At 35.6% G+C, this 20,887-nt stretch overlaps 1 long non-coding RNA gene across 4 annotated transcripts in view; it reads left to right on the forward strand.

The window, feature by feature from the left end:
• Positions 1-20,887, forward strand: part of LOC106508831 (uncharacterized) — a 1,163,285-nt gene that overhangs the window by 473,607 nt on the left and 668,791 nt on the right. For 2 of the 4 annotated variants that reach the window (XR_014839519.1, XR_014839522.1), the window contains exon 1: positions 16,034-16,087. The exons of the other annotated variants lie outside the window; for them this stretch is intronic. This is a non-coding gene — a long non-coding RNA (uncharacterized LOC106508831). Of the gene's footprint in view, positions 1-16,033; positions 16,088-20,887 lie in introns of those variants that run through there. 4 annotated transcript variants of the gene reach the window in all.

The following is a 20,887-nucleotide window of genomic DNA, read 5'->3' on the forward strand; positions in this document are numbered from 1 at the left end:
CTAAACTAATGTATGTACTAATAATGACTTGAGAAGTGATATCCCAAGCCCAAAATACCTGTCTACATAGAATAAGTCTTCATACAAAGATAGACCCTCACCCACATTCTCTGTAATCCTACCATTATATTTTATTCTAATTTAGTAACACATAATTTTCTCCTGGGCTCTTGGGAGTAGCCAGTTACAGTTCACATTATTATCTGACACACTTCATATCATGTGGCCATTTGGGCATATTGTTGAACATTCACAACTTTCTATTTTAAATTGTATATTCACTCTACAGAATGACAAACAATAATTATCTAGTGTTTCTCAACCAGAAATTGGGTAATTATCATATTGTGTAGTTGAAAACAGTGATCATCTTATGAGAAAGAATATTAACCTACACCCAGTCTTATATCAGTATGCATTAATATACATATGTGGTATAAAACTACAAACTGCTGTACAGAAACTGTTAGTACCCTCTTCTGTTACTTTTGGTGGCCAGTCCAGGATCCCTCACCTACTGTGAGTGTCAGAGAAGCTAATGCCTTACACTTGCTCCTTTCTCAAATTGCTATTTACCAAACAGAAGCCTGTTGGCTGGGCAGGGTTGCTAAATTTAGCAAATAAAAATACAGGACACACAGATTTGAACCTCAGATAAACAGCATGTAAATTTCCAGTATTAGAATGTCTCATGTAATATTTAGGAAATCTATTATAAAATTACTTGTTTATCTGAAATTCAAATGTAACCAATGTCCTGTATTTTATTTGACAATCCTATCCTATGCCTATCCCCCTACCCACTTATTCATGTCTTTTCTCCCCAATTCACTCCTCCAGCTAGACTGATACATACCAGGGAATAAAAAGCCAGCCCATTTATCTTGAGGTGGAATCACATTAGGAGATATATATGACTACACAGGAAAGTTTCTAATTGAGATTTGCTTGTTGCTTAGTTTTATTTCTCTACCCTATCCTGCTTCCTTCAATTCCATTCTCCTGAGAACATATCTCAATAGTTAATTCAATTTTATGAGAATCCCAATCTCGGGCTCTGTTTTCAGGGCACCATACCTTAATGAGCTGATACCAGGAGTGGTTCTAGGAAATGGACTCTATGAATAGTATTCCGGAAGCAAATTATAAATGACCAAATAACAATATGAATCACACCTTTGCTGATAGGTGGAATATTTATCATCGATATATATGTAGCTAAGCCTGGAAGGCAGCTACATTTAAGTGTGCCAAGGACAAGAAATGGTTCTGCTGTAGGTCCAGGCTATAGTATGAGTAGCCCCGTCATTTGGGGCCAACAATCTAGTAGATCCTCTATTACTAGAGTCATCCATGTTTGAGGAAGTTGTGTGGAGTCCCTGACAAAGAGCAATAAAAGTATCATAACACAAGCCTCTAAAGTTCTGGAGCAAGGCCAGGGCATCTTCCACAGAGAACTCAACACAATTGGAAAAACAGATGACTTGGCCCTGCTAGAAACAGAGCTTCTGATTATGGCCGTTCAAATGCCCAGGTAGTCATAATTTCTATTAATGTGCTGTCAGGCTCACTAAATCATGTTTGGCCAGGCTCAATAACAAACCATAATAAAAGGAAAATGTCACTCATTGGGTAATGCTTAAAGGCAAATCTAAGGTACAGGGGGCAAAGCAAGCTGCATTGTTTATTGGTCTGGAGCCCTGTTACTTTTGTGCTAGTACCTTTCATTCAAGCCACACCAGTGTCTCATAGGTATCATTTTTCAGATTCTTTTCCGTTATAGGTTATTAAAAATATGGAGTCTAGTTTTCTGTGCTACACAGTAGGTCCTTGTTGCTTATCTATTTTATATTTACTAGTGTATATAATCTCCTAATTTATCCTCCTAATTTAAAGTATCCCATATTTAATTTATCCTCCATAAACTCCTAATTTACCCCCCCATTGGTAACTATAAGTTTGTTTTCTATGTCTGTGTATGTATTTATTTTGTCTAAATAGGTCCACTTGTATCATTTTTTTTGAATCCACATAAAAGCAGTATCATATGCTATTTGTCCTCTTTCTTACCTCATTTAGTATGTGCTTTTAGGGAAATCAAACCTAAATCAGCTGTTAACAGGAGTGGTCTGATCTCTAAGTCTTTCATGTTGCTGCACATTCTTCCAACTCAAGATATTCTTTCTCAAGATTGCTTCGGCTATTTGGGGTCTTTTTTGTTTTTATATATATTAATTTTTTTTTGTTCTAGTTGTGTGAAAAAAAAAATGCCATTGGTAATTTGATAGGGATTGCACTGACTCTGTAGGTTGCTTTGGGTAGTATAATTATTTTAACAATATTGATTCTTCTAGTCCAAGAGCATGGAATCTCTTTCCATCTGTTTGTGCTGTCTTCAATTTCTTTCACCACTGACTTAATTTGTAAGGCTTAATTTCAATCAGCTAGAGGTTTTCTGGATCATCAACAATTTTGAAGAATGTAGAATGGGCCCTGAAACCAAACAGTTAAAAACTGCTGGTTTAGGAGTTCCCGTCGTGGCGCGGTGGTTAACGAATCCGACTAGGAACCATGAGGTTGCGGGTTTGGTCCCTGCCCTTGCTCAGTGGGTTAACAATCCGGTGTTGCCATGAGCTGTGGTGTAGGTTGCAGACGCGGCTTGGATCCCGCGTTGCTGTGGCTCTGGCGTAGGCCAGTGGCTACAGCTCCGATTCGACCCCTAGCCTGGGAACCTCCATATGCCGTGGGAGCGGCCCAAAGAAATAGCAAAAAGACAAAAAAAAAAAAAAAAAAAAAAAAAAAGAAATCTGCTGGTTTAAGCCACTTGCCCAATTTTAAACATGTATTAATGATGGAAGAGAAAACAGACATTCTAATTCATAGTACAATAATATTTTTCTTATGCAAATCTTATTCCATTATATTTATAAACATATGTGTAATACTTAAATCTTAAAATGTTTCAGTAGTTTTAATTTTAATACTTGAAAGTAAAAACATGATGTGAGATTTTATGGCTATATTAGATATACCATCATATAAGTAGAGATAAAATATTTTAGGACAAATGAGTTGTTTACATATTAAAGTCATTTTAAATTTTAAAGAAATAAACTTTCACTTTATTTTGAAATACTTATATGGAATATGAAAAATAACAGAATTAATGCCATCCATTGTAACTTTAAAAGTTTTATATTACATCTGAATTTCATTGGTGGTTTATTTCCAATATAGTATATGAAGACAAATGTAAGAGTCACCACAGGTTTTAAAGGCATATACAGCATCTATAACTTAGTTCTTAAATAATTTTAAAACAAAATCAAAATGATAATACAAACAAATATTTTGAACACTCAGAATCATAGTGCCGCTGTTGCTCATAATGTCAGTGTGAATGACTTGCTCTGTATTTTAAATGAAAATATAAACCTATCAAGAATTAACAAGTAAGAACTAATGGGTACATTTACTTTAACTTTGTAGTCCTCTTACGGAGGATAAAAGTAACATCCTGAATAACAGCAATGAAAATAAACCAAGACAAAATTCTCTCCCCTTCTGTTATTTCATTTGGTTTTGTTTTTACAGAAAATTCTTTCCTTGGTGCATGTGAAGCAAGAACATGGTAAATGAACTAATTTTGAAAAAGTTTTGTTACTGACTTATCTAAAATTGGGAGTCAATCATTGCCCAATACCAATCAGATTTTTTAAAAATTAGTTTTAAAACACTTAAAGGTTCACATTAGGAGTTGTGGTTAAAATGGCATGGTAAGAAGAACTACATGTGAATGAATTTAATGATGGTAATTGACTTAATGAGGCAATAATGCCTGAATCTTGCCCAAAATAACCAAATCTGCCACTCCAACTCCTGAGAGGGCCTCATGAACAGAGGATCAATACAACCAAAATAACACTTCATTATTTTATTGAGTTTAGTCCGAAATTCTATTCAGATATTGAACAAATTGGGATGGACCCCACTTAAATAACTTCAGTATTGATTTCAGGGTGTCTTCAACAAGAGCTCCTTGAATAATGAGTAAATGAGTATTGTAAATTTTGCCTAAACTATTTCCTTTTTTTTTTTTTTGTCTTTTTAACATTTCTTTGGGCCGCTCCCACGGCATATGGAGGTTCCCAGGCTAGGGGTCCAATCGGAGCTGTAGCCACTGGCTACGCCAGAGCCACAGCAACGCGGGATCCAAGCCGCCTCTGCAACCTACACCACAGCTCACGGAAACGCCGGATCCTTAACCCACTGAGCAAGGGCAGGGACCGAACCCGCAACCTCATGGTTCCTAGTCGGATTCGTTAACCACCGCGCCACGACGGGAACTCCTAAACTATTTCCTGATAACTTCCAAAACCATTGTATCTTCAGCACTTATCAGTCTATTCAGAGCAATATTGGGCACGAGTGCAGGATCCGAGTGGGGGCAAAGCAAGATGGAAGAGGTATGCTAGCAGAGATGCTAAAAGAAGTAATTTGGCCCCAATCCTATGGTCAGTTGTTTATCTTGGGCCAATGCAGTAGCCTAGAGCCGGAGGCTAAGTAGATAAGAGTGGAGGCCCAGACAATGCCATACTTCTGTAGATTTTTAGGGAGAAGACTTTCAGAAAGATTTCTCCAATTAATGTTATAAATGACTGCCTAGTGTCAGATTTTAGCATCTTTTATGTGGTTTCCTGGCTCTTCAGACCTCTTTGAAAACTACCCTTAATATAAATGGGCACTATCATGATTCTGTAATATGACCTATTTATTTTATTATTTATTTAAAAAAATTTTTTTTGGTTTTTAAAATGTAATTTTATTTTTTTTTAATTTTTTATTTATTTTTTATATATGATGATTTTTCTTGATTCTTTCTCTTTATTTTCTGGTTTTCATTTTTTATGATTTTCTTTTTTCCATTATAGTTATTGACAGTTCTGTCAATTTCTACTATACAATAAAGTGACCCAGTCATATATATATACACACACATATATATATATATATATATATATACATATATATATATTTCTTTTTCTCACATTATCCTCCATCATGTTCCATCACAAGTGACTAGATATAGTTCTCTGTGCCATACAGCAGGATCTCATGGCTTATCCACTCCAAATGCAATAGTTTGCATCTGTTAACCCCAGAATCCCAGTCCATTCCACTCCTTCCCCTCCCCCTTGGCAACCACAAGACTCTTCTCCAAGTCCATGAGTTTCTTTTCTGTGATAATGTTCATTTGTGCAGTATATTAGATTCCAGATATAAGTGATATCATATGATATTTGTTTTTCTTTTTCTGACTTCACTTAGTATGAGAGTCTCTAGTTCCATTCATGTTGCTGCAAATGGCATTATTTTATTTATTCTTTTTTATGGCTGAGTAGTATTCCATTGTGTATATATACCACATCTTCTGAACCCATTCATCTGTTGATGGACATTTGGGTTGTTTCCATGTTTTGGCTATTGTGAATACTGCTGCAATGAACATACTGGTGCATGTGTCTTTTTTTTAAGGAAAGTATTATCCAGATATATGTCCAAGAATGGGATTGCTGAGTCATATGGTAGTTCTATATTTAGTTTTCTGAGGTGCCTCCACAGTGTTCCACAGTGGTTGTACCAATTTACATTCCCATCAACAGTGAAGGGGGGTACCCTTTTCTCCACACCCTCTCCAGCATTTGTTATTTGTTGACTTCTTAATGATGGCAGTGGCCACTAGTGGTGGGCCATGCCCCCACTCTGGTTTCTGAGATGACTACTGGTGGTTTGTCCCTGCCATCTTTAGGTCACACATGAGGTACTCTGTCGCACCAATGCCCCCCTCCCCGCCCTTACCCCACACACTAGGTGCCTTGGCCCACTCAAGAGGCACCCAGTCTTCCCTAGCCCACGTAAGTAGTCTCACACCACCTATAGTCAGAGCCACAGGCACCCCACCCTCTAAGAGTCCGTGCATGTACAAGGCAAGAGATTCCTATGGCAGTCTGCCCCTCCTCCTCTCACCTTCCCCAACAATGGCACTTTGTTTCTCCTGCAGGCCCAGACCTCCTGGATTCCCTTGGCTATGGAGTTCCACTCCTCAGCCCAAGGCACACCACTCCCTAGCCCCTCATGCTGTCTCCTCACAGCTAGCCCTAGTAGTATGACCTTTTAAGATCAATATCTGCTGCCTTTGAATGGGACAATGAGGAGGTAAAAAGAAAATAGAGAAAAAAAAATTTTTTTTATCTAGTCTCAGAGCTTCTTAATGTCTTTCAACTCCATATAGTTATTGCCATACCTTTAGTGAGTCAGAGCTCTAAGTGCTCATTTTAGGAAGAAAATGCAAGAAATTAGATAAGCACTGCCCCAATTTTTTGACATTTCCTGGATTCTGTTGCTGCACCTATATGACCTTCTCATAGTAGTTCTAACATATATGAATTTGAAACCTTTTTATTATCCCTCCAACGTATCTCTCTCTAGAAGCTTCTGAATTGGCTCAAAACAACACAATTTGAGCACAAGTGCACACTGCACACAGTACTGCCAAAAAACCTACAGTTTCTCTGCTTGAGTTCAGGTCAGCTGAGTTGCCCAACTAAGCTCATCAGTCTCCCAACCCTGCCTTTGACAGAGGTGAAGACTTTAAAATTAAATCATTCCACTCCTCTAATCACATCGATTCAGAGGGGTTGTATGTGAGAACAGATGCAAGGCTCCCAGCTGGTGTTGTGGCTGAAATAGTACACCAGCTCAGAGCCACTCCTCCACTCCAAATTCTCGTATGTCCTACTTTTCCAAAAGTTTTCAGAATTACACATGTGGATGTTATAATATCAGCCTTTGATCCACAGCTATAGAACACACAAGTTTCCAAAATGCTACCTCTTTAAACTTTATAATCTAGGTGTAATCCTTTAATGTATTACTGCCTGAGCAAGAAGAAGAGTTCAAGTTCCAAAAAATATTAAATATTATGTTATATTATGTTGTTTCTAATAGCTATAAGCTATAAAATAAACAGTGTTATCTGAAAGCGGTAGGGAAATTCTTTGTTCACAAGGGCCCATTTTCATTGGTGGTCCATGTTTGTCCACTTTATGTTGTAAAAGTTTTGTTATGGATTGAATTATATGTGCCCCATATCCATGTGTTGAAATCTTAATTACTAGTGTTTTAGAATGTGATGTCCTTTGAAAATAGAATCATTGCAAATGTAATTAGCTAAGATGAGGTCATATGGGAATGAGGTGGGACCCATTTCTGTATGTGTATAAAAGGGACAAATTTGGAAAGAGACATCCATACAAGGAGAATGCCATTCTGAAGTTAAAGGCACAGATTGGGGTGATGCTTCTATATGCCAAGAAATGCTAAAGATTTGCCAGTGAACCACGAAGAGACCAGATTCTTCCTTACAGTTTTCCAAAAAGACAATCCTGCTTACACCTTGATCTCAAACTCCTGCCTTTAGAATTGTGAGGCAATAAATTTCTGGTTTTTAAGCCATTCAATTTCTGATACTTTTTTATGGCAGCTCTAGTAAACTGATACTAATATTTTTCCTTTACTTATTTATTTGTGTCTCTTTTTAATCATATTATAAGGATTTATAAAAGTATTAACTGTATTATTCAAAGAGGTGAGATTATGCTGAAGTGCACAAACAACAAAACAGTATATTCTTTAAATTTTTTTTAAAAAATTGCTTAGATGTTTATTGAAGTATAATTGATTCACAAAGTTTTATTAGTTTCAGGTCTACAGCACAGTGATATATATATATATATATATATATATATATATATATATATATATATATATTTCAGTTTCTTTTCCCTTAAAAGCTTTTACAAAATATTGAGTATACTTCCCTGTGCTATTCACTAGGTCCTTGTTTGTTATCTAATTTATACATAGTAGTGTGTATATGTGAATCCCAAACTCCTGATTTATCCCCCCCATCAGCTTTTCCCTTTTCTAACCATAGGTTTATTTTCTAGGTCTGTGGGTCTAGTTCTATGTCTAAATAAGTTCATTTGCATCTTTTTTTTTTTGTTAGATTCCACATATAAGTGATATCACAATATATGTTTGGCTTACTTCACTTAGCATGATAATCTCTAAATCCTTCCATTGCTGCAAATGGCATTCATTATTTTTATGGCTTAGTAATAGTGCGTGTGTATGTATCTTCTTTATCCATTCATCTGTTGATAGACATTTAAGTTACTTCCATGTCCAGGCTATTACAAATGGTGCTGCTGTGGTGTATGTATCTTTTTGGATGTATAACAAAGTTTATTCCTTTTTTATATTACCTGTCTGTTGAGGATTGATTGGGGTTCTGCCCTGCCTCACTCAGTGTGTTCCCCCTTCTTATTCAGTGACATGGCAAAATGGTCATCTACAATATGGCAGTTTGCTACAACAGGGAGAAGAGACAGGTAAATCCACACTGGCTCTTAAAGCATCCCTCTAGAGTGGGTATATACCATGCCTTTGATCAGTGAAAATCCCATGATCTCACTTAATTTCAAGAGGCAAGAAAAAAATTTATAATGTGCTGGAAAGGAAAATAAAATAAAAGTAGAAAGACTAGTAATTGCCGATCCAACCGAAATCCAGTCTATTACCAATAGTTTATGTCACCATAGTCCTGTTTTAGAACATATCTTTTGTCCCCAGAAGACCACTTAATCACCTTAGTAGTCAAGCAACCATCTTTATATCTCTGCGAGACTGCTTTTCTGGACATTTAATATAAATGGAATCACACAATATAAAGTCTGGCTTCAAATAATTTTGTTCCTCCTTATGTAAATTATAAAATCTTTACAACAATATACTTTAATTTTCACTTCTCATCTGTTGCCCAATTAACAAAATTTTATTTCTACATCTGCTATAAACTTCAACATACATTTGTATTTTGATTTTTTATGAATCAATTTTAAGAATATTTTAAATGGAAATGTCATATATGAAGAATTATTATAATTTAAAATGAGGAAATATACAACTCAAATGAGTACAAGTAAAACTGAAGAAATCTAATATGATCAGTAGATAGTGTTAATACTCTGGTTTTAATCTTACAGTAAAATTTTTCAAGATGTTACCATTGGGGGAATATGGATAAAAGTTACATGGGATATCTCTATTTTATTCAGTACAGCTGACTGTGTATCTATAATTATTTTAAAATAAAACATTTAATATTAAAAAAAAACCTTATGAGTTCCTGTCGTGGCTCAGTGGAAACGAATCTGACTACCGTCCATGAGGCCACAGGTTTGATCCCTGACCTCACTCAGTGGGTTAAGGATCTGACATTGCCATGAGCTGTGGTGTGTAGGTCCCAGATGTGGCTCGGATCTGGCGTTGCTGTAGCTGTGGTGTAGGCCGGTGGCTACAGCTCCGAGTTGGCCCCTAGCCTGGAAACCTCCATATGCCATGGGTGCAGCCCTAAAATGACAACAAACAAAAAAAAAAACCAAAAACATAAAACAAAAAAAAAAACACCTTAAACCTGTCCCAAGAAAAGTAATTTTTGTTTACTAAAAATTTCCTATATTTACTATTCCTGCTGACTATGTTTCTTACACTATACCTGAGGTAAAAGGACTCAAAAAGCCAGGGACTTCTAAAGTCATATTTTCTTTAATAAAATTTTGATTTTAGAAGTAAATAAATCTCATTTAATTTTCTTTGATATTGTTCTAAGAATCTGTATTTATTCTGATGCCTATTGTATTTTTTTTTTCTCATGAAAGCACACTAAAAGTTCACTATGGTTGAACTAATATTCTGGGACCCTGGAATCCATAGCAATAGTATGGACTTATCCAGTATGTAAAGATGAATCATTTAGGGAGCATGTGTAATAAAGGGACATGACAATCTCCAGATATGCCACCCATGTTATGTTTCTCTCATTTTATTTATTTATTTAGTCTTTTGTCTTTTTAGGGCCACACGCATGGCATATGGAGGTTCCCAAGCTAGGGGCTGAACTGTAGCTGTAGCTGCTGGTCTATGCCACAGCCACAGCCACAGTAAAGCGGGATCTGAGCCGCATCTGCGACCTACACCACAGCTCATGGCAACACTGGATCCTCAACCTCCTGAGCCAGGCCAGGGATTGAACCTGCATCCTCATGGAACTAGTCGGGTTTGTTAACCACTGAGCCACAACGGGAACTCTTGCTTCTCTCCTTTATTAATAATTGTTCACTAGAAGTTAAAGAATTGAAATGTTGGATCCCAGGAGGTCAAGCATACCCTGATCTCATTAGGTCACTAATGGACCTAATGTTCTTAGCAGAATCATTGTGCAGGCAAATATCATAGTTATTAGGTGTAAGTCTTTCTCACGTAGGCATTTTGCTGGAGTCCTAGGGATACAAAGGATGGTTTCAAATAGCTATAGTCGTTGCCTTTTTACATATGGTTTACTCTCTCAAATATAAGCTTAATTCTGTTATAGCTACCAGGAGAGGAAAATTAAACTATTGCTGCTTTGATTTGAAATTTATGCTGGAGTTTTTTTTCTTTCTAAAATAGAAGTGTAAGGGGGAAAATCTGCTGGAAAGTTCTGAACTCTTGCCACTAAAAGGAAAATTAAACTTCCCAAGCCTCCAGGAGAGATTCAGGTCTTCATTTACTTAAGGAGAGTTACTACTTTTGAATAGAATGAGAGATTGATGGAGAGGTCTTACTTTCCCTTTGTTGCCAACTAGAAATTTGAAATAGTCGCTGGTACAATCCATAAGAGAGCCCAGTCGAGTAAGGAGTAACTGTCTAGGTGAATGTGGCTAAAACTCTCCCAATTGTTACCAAAGATAGTTGCCTTTCAGTTCTGTACTGTCTTTGTTCACTAACTCCTAGCCATTCATTATTTTCCATCTTCTTTTTGCTAATGTCTTTTTTTTTTTTTTTTTTTTTTTTTAAGCAAACCAAGGTTTTGTGGTTAAGGACCTCTACCAAGAGTTGAGTGGACCTGTTCTAGGTCTTTGATCATTTGCTGTCATTTTGCATTTACTTAATACACCTTTAAACAAATGGACCCTACCTTCATTTATGTTTCTTATGCCATGTGAATTAAATTGTTATAAACCACGTAAATGGCTTTCCTTTTTTCCTTAACCCTAAATATATCATTTTGCAAAACACCTACTAAGTTAGCCCTGCTTCCACCTCAGTAAATGTCTGTAGATCTAATATGCTTTATCTCTCAAAAACCTATTGTCTCACCCTCTGAATTTAATTTGTATGATTTTTCTTTGCTCTTAAGTTAGTAAATTTCTAAGTTTGAACAGTAATTGTAGCAAAGGTAATACTGCCATTGGAGCTAATCAACCACCTGGAAGTCAAGGACTCTGATTTTTAATTTCCTTTTGTTTTGACTAACCTGCCAAAATTTTGGGATGAGCACAAATCCCAGGTAGATCAAATTCTGCCTTTGGTGAAGTACAGTTAATAATATGGTAAGGATTTGGTGAGGTGGAATAAATGGATTTTAATACTTTTTAGTCGTGAAATATCCCATGGAGATATTTGGAAATAGGTTTATCATTCTATTGCACCTAATTTCTAAACTAGTAAATTCTTTGTTGAAACCTGAACCTAATCTTTGTAACTGTGTTTATTCTTTTTTTGAATCTTGCAGTTTTTGAAAATTTTATTTTTTCATGAATAGGTTAAGAACAAGTAAAATTAAAGCAACTTTCACTGTTCATACTGAAAACACTTCTGAAGACAAAATAGTAAATGAGGCCTAAAATGAACAGTCAGTTTAAGCCCAGCAGGAGAGTTCCTCAGAGGGGACAGATTTGGAAACGAACACTTTTCCATTTGCTATATCTCTACAGAGGTGTAAATTTCTAGGGAGTCACAGGGACTGCTTAAATGGGAAAACCTGCAGAGCAAAGAAAATTCTACTCTCCTGGTCTCCGATCCTTTTTTAAAAAAATTTTGTTGAAATGTAGTTGATTTACAATGTTTTGTTAGTTTCATGTGTACAGCAAAGTGATTAAACTATACAAACTTTGTATATGTATATATGTAGAAAATATATATAATATATATATTCTTTTTTCCATTATTTCATTATAATATATTGCATATAGTCTCCTTGCTGTAAGTCAGTCCTTGTTGGTTGTCCATTTTATATGTAATAGTTTGTATATTTTAATCCCAAACTCCTAATTTATTCCTCCCATCCTTTTCCCCTTCCCCAAACTCCTGTCCTTCTCCTGCACCAGAACTTCTTATTCCTTATCAATGTTATCTACCTGTCAAGATTACACATCTCATTAGGCTACTTAACATATATCCTAAATAGACCACTGTTCCAAAAGCTTTTTATAGGAAAATTGGTGATTACTTATATCATCCAGTTTTTTAAAAAAGTGCAAGCTCCTGGAGTTGTAATCAACTGTGGATGGAAGGGGCACCATTGATCCCAACAGTACACTGAACAATGCACAACCAAAGGTTGCACTCTGAATTTGATCCCCTTCAATTCAAAACATATACAAGTCTCCTGACAATTAACTACCTGCCTTCTTTTCCTGTCAGATGTTCAGACATTATCGTTAATAATGGTAACTGGCCATGACAATAACTCTTGCAATTTATTCAACATACACTGCATGCTAGACGCAGGACTTTATATGCTTTCTATATGCAATAATGATTTTCATTTCCACAATTACCATATGAGTTATTTTTGTTCTCATCTTATATGTGAAAAGTTGAAGCTTAGGGAATTAGAGTAACTGCTTAATGTAATACATCTATAAGTAGTGGACCTATGTAAAAACTCAACCTTCTCTGAATCCACAGTCTATCATGCTACCCTCTCTTGTCATTACTGTCACTCTTCACTAAAAGATGCTGCTATAATGCATTTGTCATGCTTACATGTTGGTCAGGGATGTGGTATTCTGAGAGGTAGGATAACTCCAGATATGGGGTCAAAAATTTCACAATTGAGCACTACATAAATTGCATCATTAGAAAGCTCTTTGAAAAGGCAAATACTAGTTATTCCCAGGTGAGTGAGAATAAATGTCAGCTCTGTTTTCTCCAACAACTGTGAGTTAGGAAGAGGAAACTTCTGTGTGAATTTACCTGAGAATAATGTTTGCTAATGAACTATTCCAAACACATTAGAGGCCCAAGGGATCTTCTCCATGTCTCAGAAGTATAGTATTTGATAGCTAACACACTTCACTCATGACAATTCTAAAATGATCCCAGTCCGCAGCCCTGTCTCCTAACAGTGATGCCAGGAATCCCCCAGAGATAGTCAGGTGATACACTTGCCTAATACAGCTTCTAACCTCAGAGAAGCAAACAGGAAAGAAATAATGCCACAGACCTATAGGTCTTGATTTGTTAAAATTAGTTGAGAGTATGGTATGCCAGTCTTCAAATTATTAAAGAATTTTATTATATCTTTAATTTGGATAATAATGAAACTCAGTTTCATATCTCATCAATGAGAACATACCTCAGTTCACTGTATGTAGTGCTGTGGGTAAGTCTATTGCTGTTTATCAAGACCAAAGGTAATAAATAGAGGATACTGACTGTAGTATACATGACTTAATCTAAGGAAAACATGGAAAAAGATCTACTAGATTTAGTGGGACATCAAAAATCCATTAAAAACTAAGTTGAGAGAGTATACTCCTTATTTTCATATTAAAATTTTTTGAAGCACATAATAGGGACCGTTGATACTGATCAAAGTCAATGCATTAAGCAAAACCTAACCTCTAAACCCATGGTTCCTAACCTACACAAAGAACTTCAAAGTATGCCACGTGATAATTTAAATGTTCAGGGAAAACACAGACACATCCTAACAACTGGTAGGACATTAGATTTGCTATGTTCATTTTGATGATATCATATCTTCACAAAGATGGATTTGGATGGTTTGCTATTATAGAAAGCAAGTACTGCAGGAAATGAGACTGGTGCTATCCCAACCTTGAGAAGTTATGCAGTGCCCAATATTTGCGCACATCCCACTAGCAAATAATTGCCGTTTTGAATTGTGCCCCTGGCATCAATGTTTGTTATGACTGAGAACTAGGCAAGATGCTAATTTTGTTCTCTGTTTAATTGAAGTGAACATCACTTTACTAATAAAGTGACTCAAGCAAGCAACTATAGAAACAACATTCAGATAGGAATAGTCAAAACAAATGCAATCTGTTTCAGGCATTAATGGCTTTATTATTTGCTTTATAAATTTATTTGGGACACAGAATAACAGGAAGAATGGCTTTGGTTGAATAATCCTGGCAAGAATAAAAACTATGAAAAAACAAAGAGTTTCTTCTAAACATACTCTGCCTGACAGAAATTTCCCTATAGTTTCAGCAAGTGTTGAATGTTTTTCTTCCCTAGGCTAGAAAAACCCCGGAATATACTGCCTCCTGTTGAGTCATTTTTGAATAAAGCAGCAGGGGATTACCAACAGTCTCAGACCCAGTAATAGATTTTAGTGGACAGAGATGTCCCTGTAAGAAGCATAGGAACAGCTGGCTCCAAATCATCTCTTAGAATCTAAATCCACTTAACAATGGGAGTGAAAAATGGCATGTTAAGGGTTGATTAAGAAGGGTTGCCAAGGTAGACCAGGAGAGAAGCAGCAAAGGAAGGAGAACTAGGAGGAAGTATCTGACTTTTAAGTATGGTAATTAGTATTTTCTGAAGTCACACCTCCCTGTTGTCCGATGAAATGCTGACAGTAGTAACTGAGAGTAGCTTCTTTACTGTAATAGCACAACATGATGCCAGCAGCTCTTTAACAGTACTCTCTGCTTATCCATTGGGCTCAGAGTCAGAAAACAAAACATGACTCGAGAGGCAGCAGTAATTTGATGAGCCAGCACAAACTCTACCTGCATGGAATGCTGTGGTCATAGGGGCTATTCTGCTGCCAGCAATTAAAAATTAACCTTGGCATTTTCAAAAAAGAAGGTAGCTATTCATATGCAGCTCCTTTCCTGCTTGACAACATATCTAAAAAGCAGCTGCTTTCTCAAGTCAAGACAGTTACGCACAATGAACCTCTTTTGTGTGCAATGTGCAGAGCTAGGTCGTTAACACACCTGCCAGAATACAAGGGAAGAAGAAAAAAGAAATCTTTTCTGTTGGTAAACTCATTCATTTAAGATATTCAGGTTCACAGTGCTGTCCTTTGAACACCCCAATTACCTCCTCTTGCCCTTACAAACGAGTGGTGTGAATTTTAATCAGCTGGAATGCAATCAAGGACTGAAATAAATAGTGTTGTTAAATCATTTTTACGGAGAAAAGCAACTCACATACCTAAGCTATATGTATCTCTGGTTTTCACAAGGGTGGAATGCCCTTGCTATGGACCGAAACAAACAATGTTTTATTTTTGTTTCAACCTCTGTTGACTTTCCTCTCCATTCCTTTCCCCTCCTATGCCAGAGCCTCAGTTCTGAGAATAATTAGCAACACCCACTGGTGATAACAGGGCCACGGCAACCTAACAGCGATATCTTGCCGGCGCCAGCTGTGCTTCAGTATTTATTTATTAAGATCACAATATTTACACAGTATGAACTCGTTGAGATGGTGGGGGATTGAGCAATGCTCCAGCAGCAAAATTTCCTCTGTATGTTTAATGGAGAAGAAAAAACCTTTTAGGCTGTGTACTGTTTATTTCTTTGGATAGAAAATTCAAGTTTCTAATTCCAGTCGAGTCCTGTTTTCTAGCAGTTTGGTGTATAGACCCAGGAGAGGCTTGGCAGACATGCACTGCAGTGGCTGCTGCTGTGAAACCTGCTTGTCTAACACAGAGGGGAGGCTTAGAGCTGCTGCAGATGCATGGACTGACACAGCAAAGATGTCAGGCATCTGGTTTTCAGGGCTGATAATTCCACTGGGCCCAGATCTGTAACTGAACAATCTAGACATTTGCCCAGAATCCCTCTTGACTTGCATTATTATATCTTTTCATTTGCTCTCCTGCAAGGACCTGTTAACATGGCAGTAAGCAACATGTGCTGTGATGTCCATCTGCTGAGTGAGTTGCTATGTAAAGCTCTAACACAGAGAGAATTTTTGGTGTACAGGGAAATTGTAGGGCTTCAATTTGGGAGAAAAAGAGTGAAAGGTATATTTTAGGCGAGAAAGAAATTAATGGCAGGAACAAAGAGTGTATATATACATATATATTTCAGCATGTGGTACTTCCTGATGTTTGTCTTGGAGTTCTTCAGGGAAAAGTTGGTTCAACTTTTGCGATGTTAATATTGCTGATCAATGAGCATAAATCATGATAGGATGGGAGATGTTTGGGATTTTCTTTTATCATACTGAGCTCAAACAAATTGTCTAACTTTTATGCATTTTCACTTTATCACATCCTAAACCTAAAAAAGATATATTTATTACCAAGCCAATTCAGTATTTTTAAAAACATTGGCTTAATATTTTTAAGTATTTTGAATATGGGGTCTTAAGGTATTTACATAAATAGACTGAATTAATTAATAAATTATATTAAATGGTAATTAATATAAGAATGTCCTGTCAATATTGAAAGAATTTAGCTTTGTTGACAAGTAATAATAAGGTAGATTATCCTATTTAAAATATTTTATATAATTATTATGTGTCTAACTTTTACATTACATATTATAAAATGTATTATATCTAATTGTAATAATGTATATATGACTATATAATAATTGCATATAATACACATTATTGATTGATAAATCTTCCTTAAAAGAGTTGCAAATGCAACTCAGTAATGTTGCAAAGTTCATAAATTATAAAGTTATTCTCAAGCACTGGTTATTTTCATGCCAGCCTTAGCCTTTTTAAAAATTAAAAAGAGGATAATGCAGCAGTTCAGTTGACATTTAATATTGTATTGTCCATATCACTTTATTTTTATCAGTCTTATTCCTTTTGTATTATTAAAATATCCCAGAATCATCTAATATGAATAAGAAGTCTAATTCTCTGTTCTATTCTAACTTTTGTTTTAGAAATAGCTGCAAAAAAGACTAGCTACTTTTTGAATAAAATTATTAGTGAAGTAAAATATATGTACCAGGAAGTGAACAGAACATAACAGCACAGAGTGATGAATGCTTTCAATCTGAGTACCTCTGTGTTTCCAGTCACAGATCAAGAAATGCATTAGTACCTGCAAAGAGATGCCGCTTGGACCTCTCACATGCACCACTCAGCCCTCCAAAGTAGCCACTATTTTGATTTCTAAAGGCATAGATTGTTTTGGAGGTCAAGTGAAACAGAAACAAAATAAATAGATCACAGCATTAAACTACTTTAACACTAGGTTGATATTCCAAATGTTAATGCATAAAAGTGATTAAAGTTAGCAAGAAAAATGTCTTTGGATTTTAAGGAAAGATCATACATGCATCCAAATCTCTCTTTTTAAATTTTTTTATGATTTTTATTTTTTCCATTAGAGTTGACGTACAGTGTTCTGTCAATTTCTACTGCACAGAAAAGTGACCTGGTCATATATATATATATTCTTTTTCTCATATTATCCTCCATAATGTACCATCACAAGTCACTAGATACAGTTCCCTGTGCTATACAGCAGGATCTCATTGCTTATCCACTCCAAATGCAATAGTTTGCATCTGTTAACCCCAGACTCCCAGTCCATCCCACTCTCTTTTCCCTGACCACCCCTCCATCAAGCATAAGTCTGTTCTCTAAGTCCAAGTCCATGAGTTCCTTTTCTATGGAAAAGTTCATTTGTGCCATATATTAGATTCCAGATATGAGTGATATCATATTGTATTTGTCTTTCTCTTTCTGACTTACCTCACTTAGTATGAGAGTCTCTAGCTCCATCCATTTTGCTGCAAATGGCATTACAAATATCACTGCTAACAGGGATAGTGTATTTATATTTGGAAAACAAAACAATCCTGTTCTATCTTCACTTGGCTACAGGCAAATTCAGTAAGTTAGAACTACACTGCTGCCTCCAAAACTTATTAGACAGTATAGGTTGTCCTCAAGTTATTTACTTCAGATGTTACCATGCAAGAAGAGTTCCTCAATTCTAGGAAGAAGAAATAGATAAGATGGGAATCTAGACACTGGCTAAAGCCAACATTGTCTCAGTCTTAGTTTTATTCAGTTTCAAATGACTATTTCAAGTATATGTTCAATGGTACTCAGGGTTTTTTAATTCTCAAAAATGGTCAGATTTCTTTAATTTTAATTAAAGTCAGTGATTAAATTCTCAAAAATAAACCATGAAACACACACACACACACACACACACACACATATATATGTATAGTTTTGATTTGTTTTTTTAGGGCCGCACCCACAACATGTGGAGGTTCCCAGGCTAAGTGTCAAATCGGAGCTACAGCTGCCACCTACGCCAGAGCCACAGCAGTGCCAGATCCGAGCTGCATCTGCAGCCTACACCACAGTGCATGGCAATGCTGGATCCTTAACCCACTGAACGAGCCAGGAGTCAAACCCACAACCTCATGGTTTCTAGTCTGATCCATTTCTGCTGCACCATGATGGGAACTCTGAAACATATTTTTAAATAGTGTTCATATGATGCTGCTTCAAGAAAGATACTAATATATACTTGTGACTTTCTTGTAAATAACTGAGTATATGGAGCCATTTTCTACATAGGAAAGTATGTAGTTCACCCGTACTAACTTAGACAAATAGCTTAATGATTTCATGTAATCCCATGTGGTTATGGGATGGATTTGCGTATATAAGTACATATTTAGCTGTATCCATTATTATATTCCTTGTTGAATGCCTTTTTGTACTTGATATCCTTGATTCTCTTCACCAGTGAAGCAACACCCCAATAAACTTCATGGTGAAATCTTGGACACATTAAAATTCTATAAAAATCTATTTATAGGCATATGGTGTCCAAAGTGAAAGTCAACCAAGCAATCTTTTGTATGTTCAAAATTCTAGATTGAAATTCTCAAAATATATCCACTCTTTGACAGGATATAGTTGAGTGGTCCTAAGGACCATGGATGTTGGGAACATTCAGGACTACTGCTAATGACTAAAATGTTTCAAATATTCATTATTTCAATAATAATTAACCTGCATTCATCAACTAGAATATTACCTAAAATAGAGATGATATAGAATTAATAAGAGCAAGCAAAGATAAAATTGGCTAATCATTATAAATTCTTTGAAAGTGTCTTTTTTCCTTAATCCAACTAAACACAGCTCTTCCTTATCTTCATTCTTTCCATCTCATTAAACATTCATCAAAGATAAGTGATTATTCACAACTTATGACGAAATTTTAATGCATGTGGCCAGACAGTGGGAGGTTGAAAACAATATCCAACAGGCTAAATAGGACAAATTTAGAGCAGTGCCTTATCAGTATAATGTCATTGACGTGATATACTTAGTCTATGTCAGTTCGATTTTGTGATAATTCAAAATGTTAAATTTTTTTATAAAAAGTTCAAGACTGCATGGTATAGAATTTTTTTGTGTTTTGTATTACCACTATAATCAAGGTCTACTGAATTTCTCATATATCATTTTCTTATCTATTTTCTTAACTGATTTGTGTCTTGAGACTAACTATATAACAAATTAATAACTATGAAATGCATTTAATTTATTGAAAACGTATTTTTCTGTAAATCAAGAATGCTTATGTTTCTGGCTGCCATTCTACTTAAAATTTACTGTATTGCATGTTTAAAGAGACATTATGAATCCAGATAATCAATTTGATGACTTAGTTACAGTTTTAATAAAAATGTACTTGGATTTATAAAAGTTAAAAATTTGTAAAAATCATCTATTGAAGACAGAATATCCAATGCCTCTACTTTAATAAATCATATTATGTTACTGTCTTTATAAACTGGATAATTTTACTTTCCCAAGAAAGATGAATTGGATGGTCTTTTCTCTCCTCCTAAACTAGAATTTACAATAAAAATTCTAGCTGTTTCTCTTGGCTCTAGGCCCACTGATTGGTGATCTTTAATCCTGGGCCAAAATATGGCAGCATGTATGATATCAAATGAAGTGAAAAGTTCTTTTGGGAACTTATATTTAATATGTTGTTGAAATTACTAAAAAATACTGAATCTGATAATTTGAGGTCATGTTCATTTTCTACCAGATATTTGTTTTGTGTTCTTAGATAAATTTCTTAATTTCCCTGATCATCTCTTTCTTTTTTGATAACTGAAGATCATGAGAAGTTATTTCAGAGTAGTGCTGAACTAGTCACTTTATTTTATTTTTTTTCTGTTCCAAGTCCCAATATTTCAGGAACTTTACATTCCATGCAGTCCTTCCTTCCTCTGATGCCACAGGTGTGAATGTCTGATTCCAGATGGAATAACCAGATTTGTTCACAATCTTGATGAAAGTAAACAAAAGCTGAATTGATCAAAAAATGGTAGGCTTTAGAGCCTTTTATGTGTACAAACAGTGAACAAAAACAAAGCTTCTGTCCTCATAGAACATTTATTCTAGTGGTAGACAATAAACAGTAAATTAGTAAAGCAAAAAGTATGTCAAAAGTATTTTGGAGAAAAATAAGCATCAAAGAGGGACAAATGTCAGGACTAGGTATCTGCAATTCAAAAATCTTTAGAGTTAAAAGTAAAACAATACCTGTACAACATTGGCGTTTGTCAATTAATGCTCTTGGTACTCAGTTCTCCTGTCCTAGAAATGGCCCATGCTGTCACATTCAAACCACCAAAAACTTCAGGTATTATTGGGACCACTCATCATTTAAAGGATAGCACAATTTACCAGTTTTATAAGAGACTTTCATTTGGAA

Source organism: Sus scrofa, chromosome 1 (genome assembly GCF_054392235.1).
Source record: "Sus scrofa isolate SSC_HxYL_T2T_F1_AM1 chromosome 1, Sscrofa_HxYL_maternal_Yorkshire_Landrace_v2.0, whole genome shotgun sequence".
Taxonomy (NCBI): Eukaryota; Metazoa; Chordata; class Mammalia; order Artiodactyla; family Suidae; genus Sus; species Sus scrofa.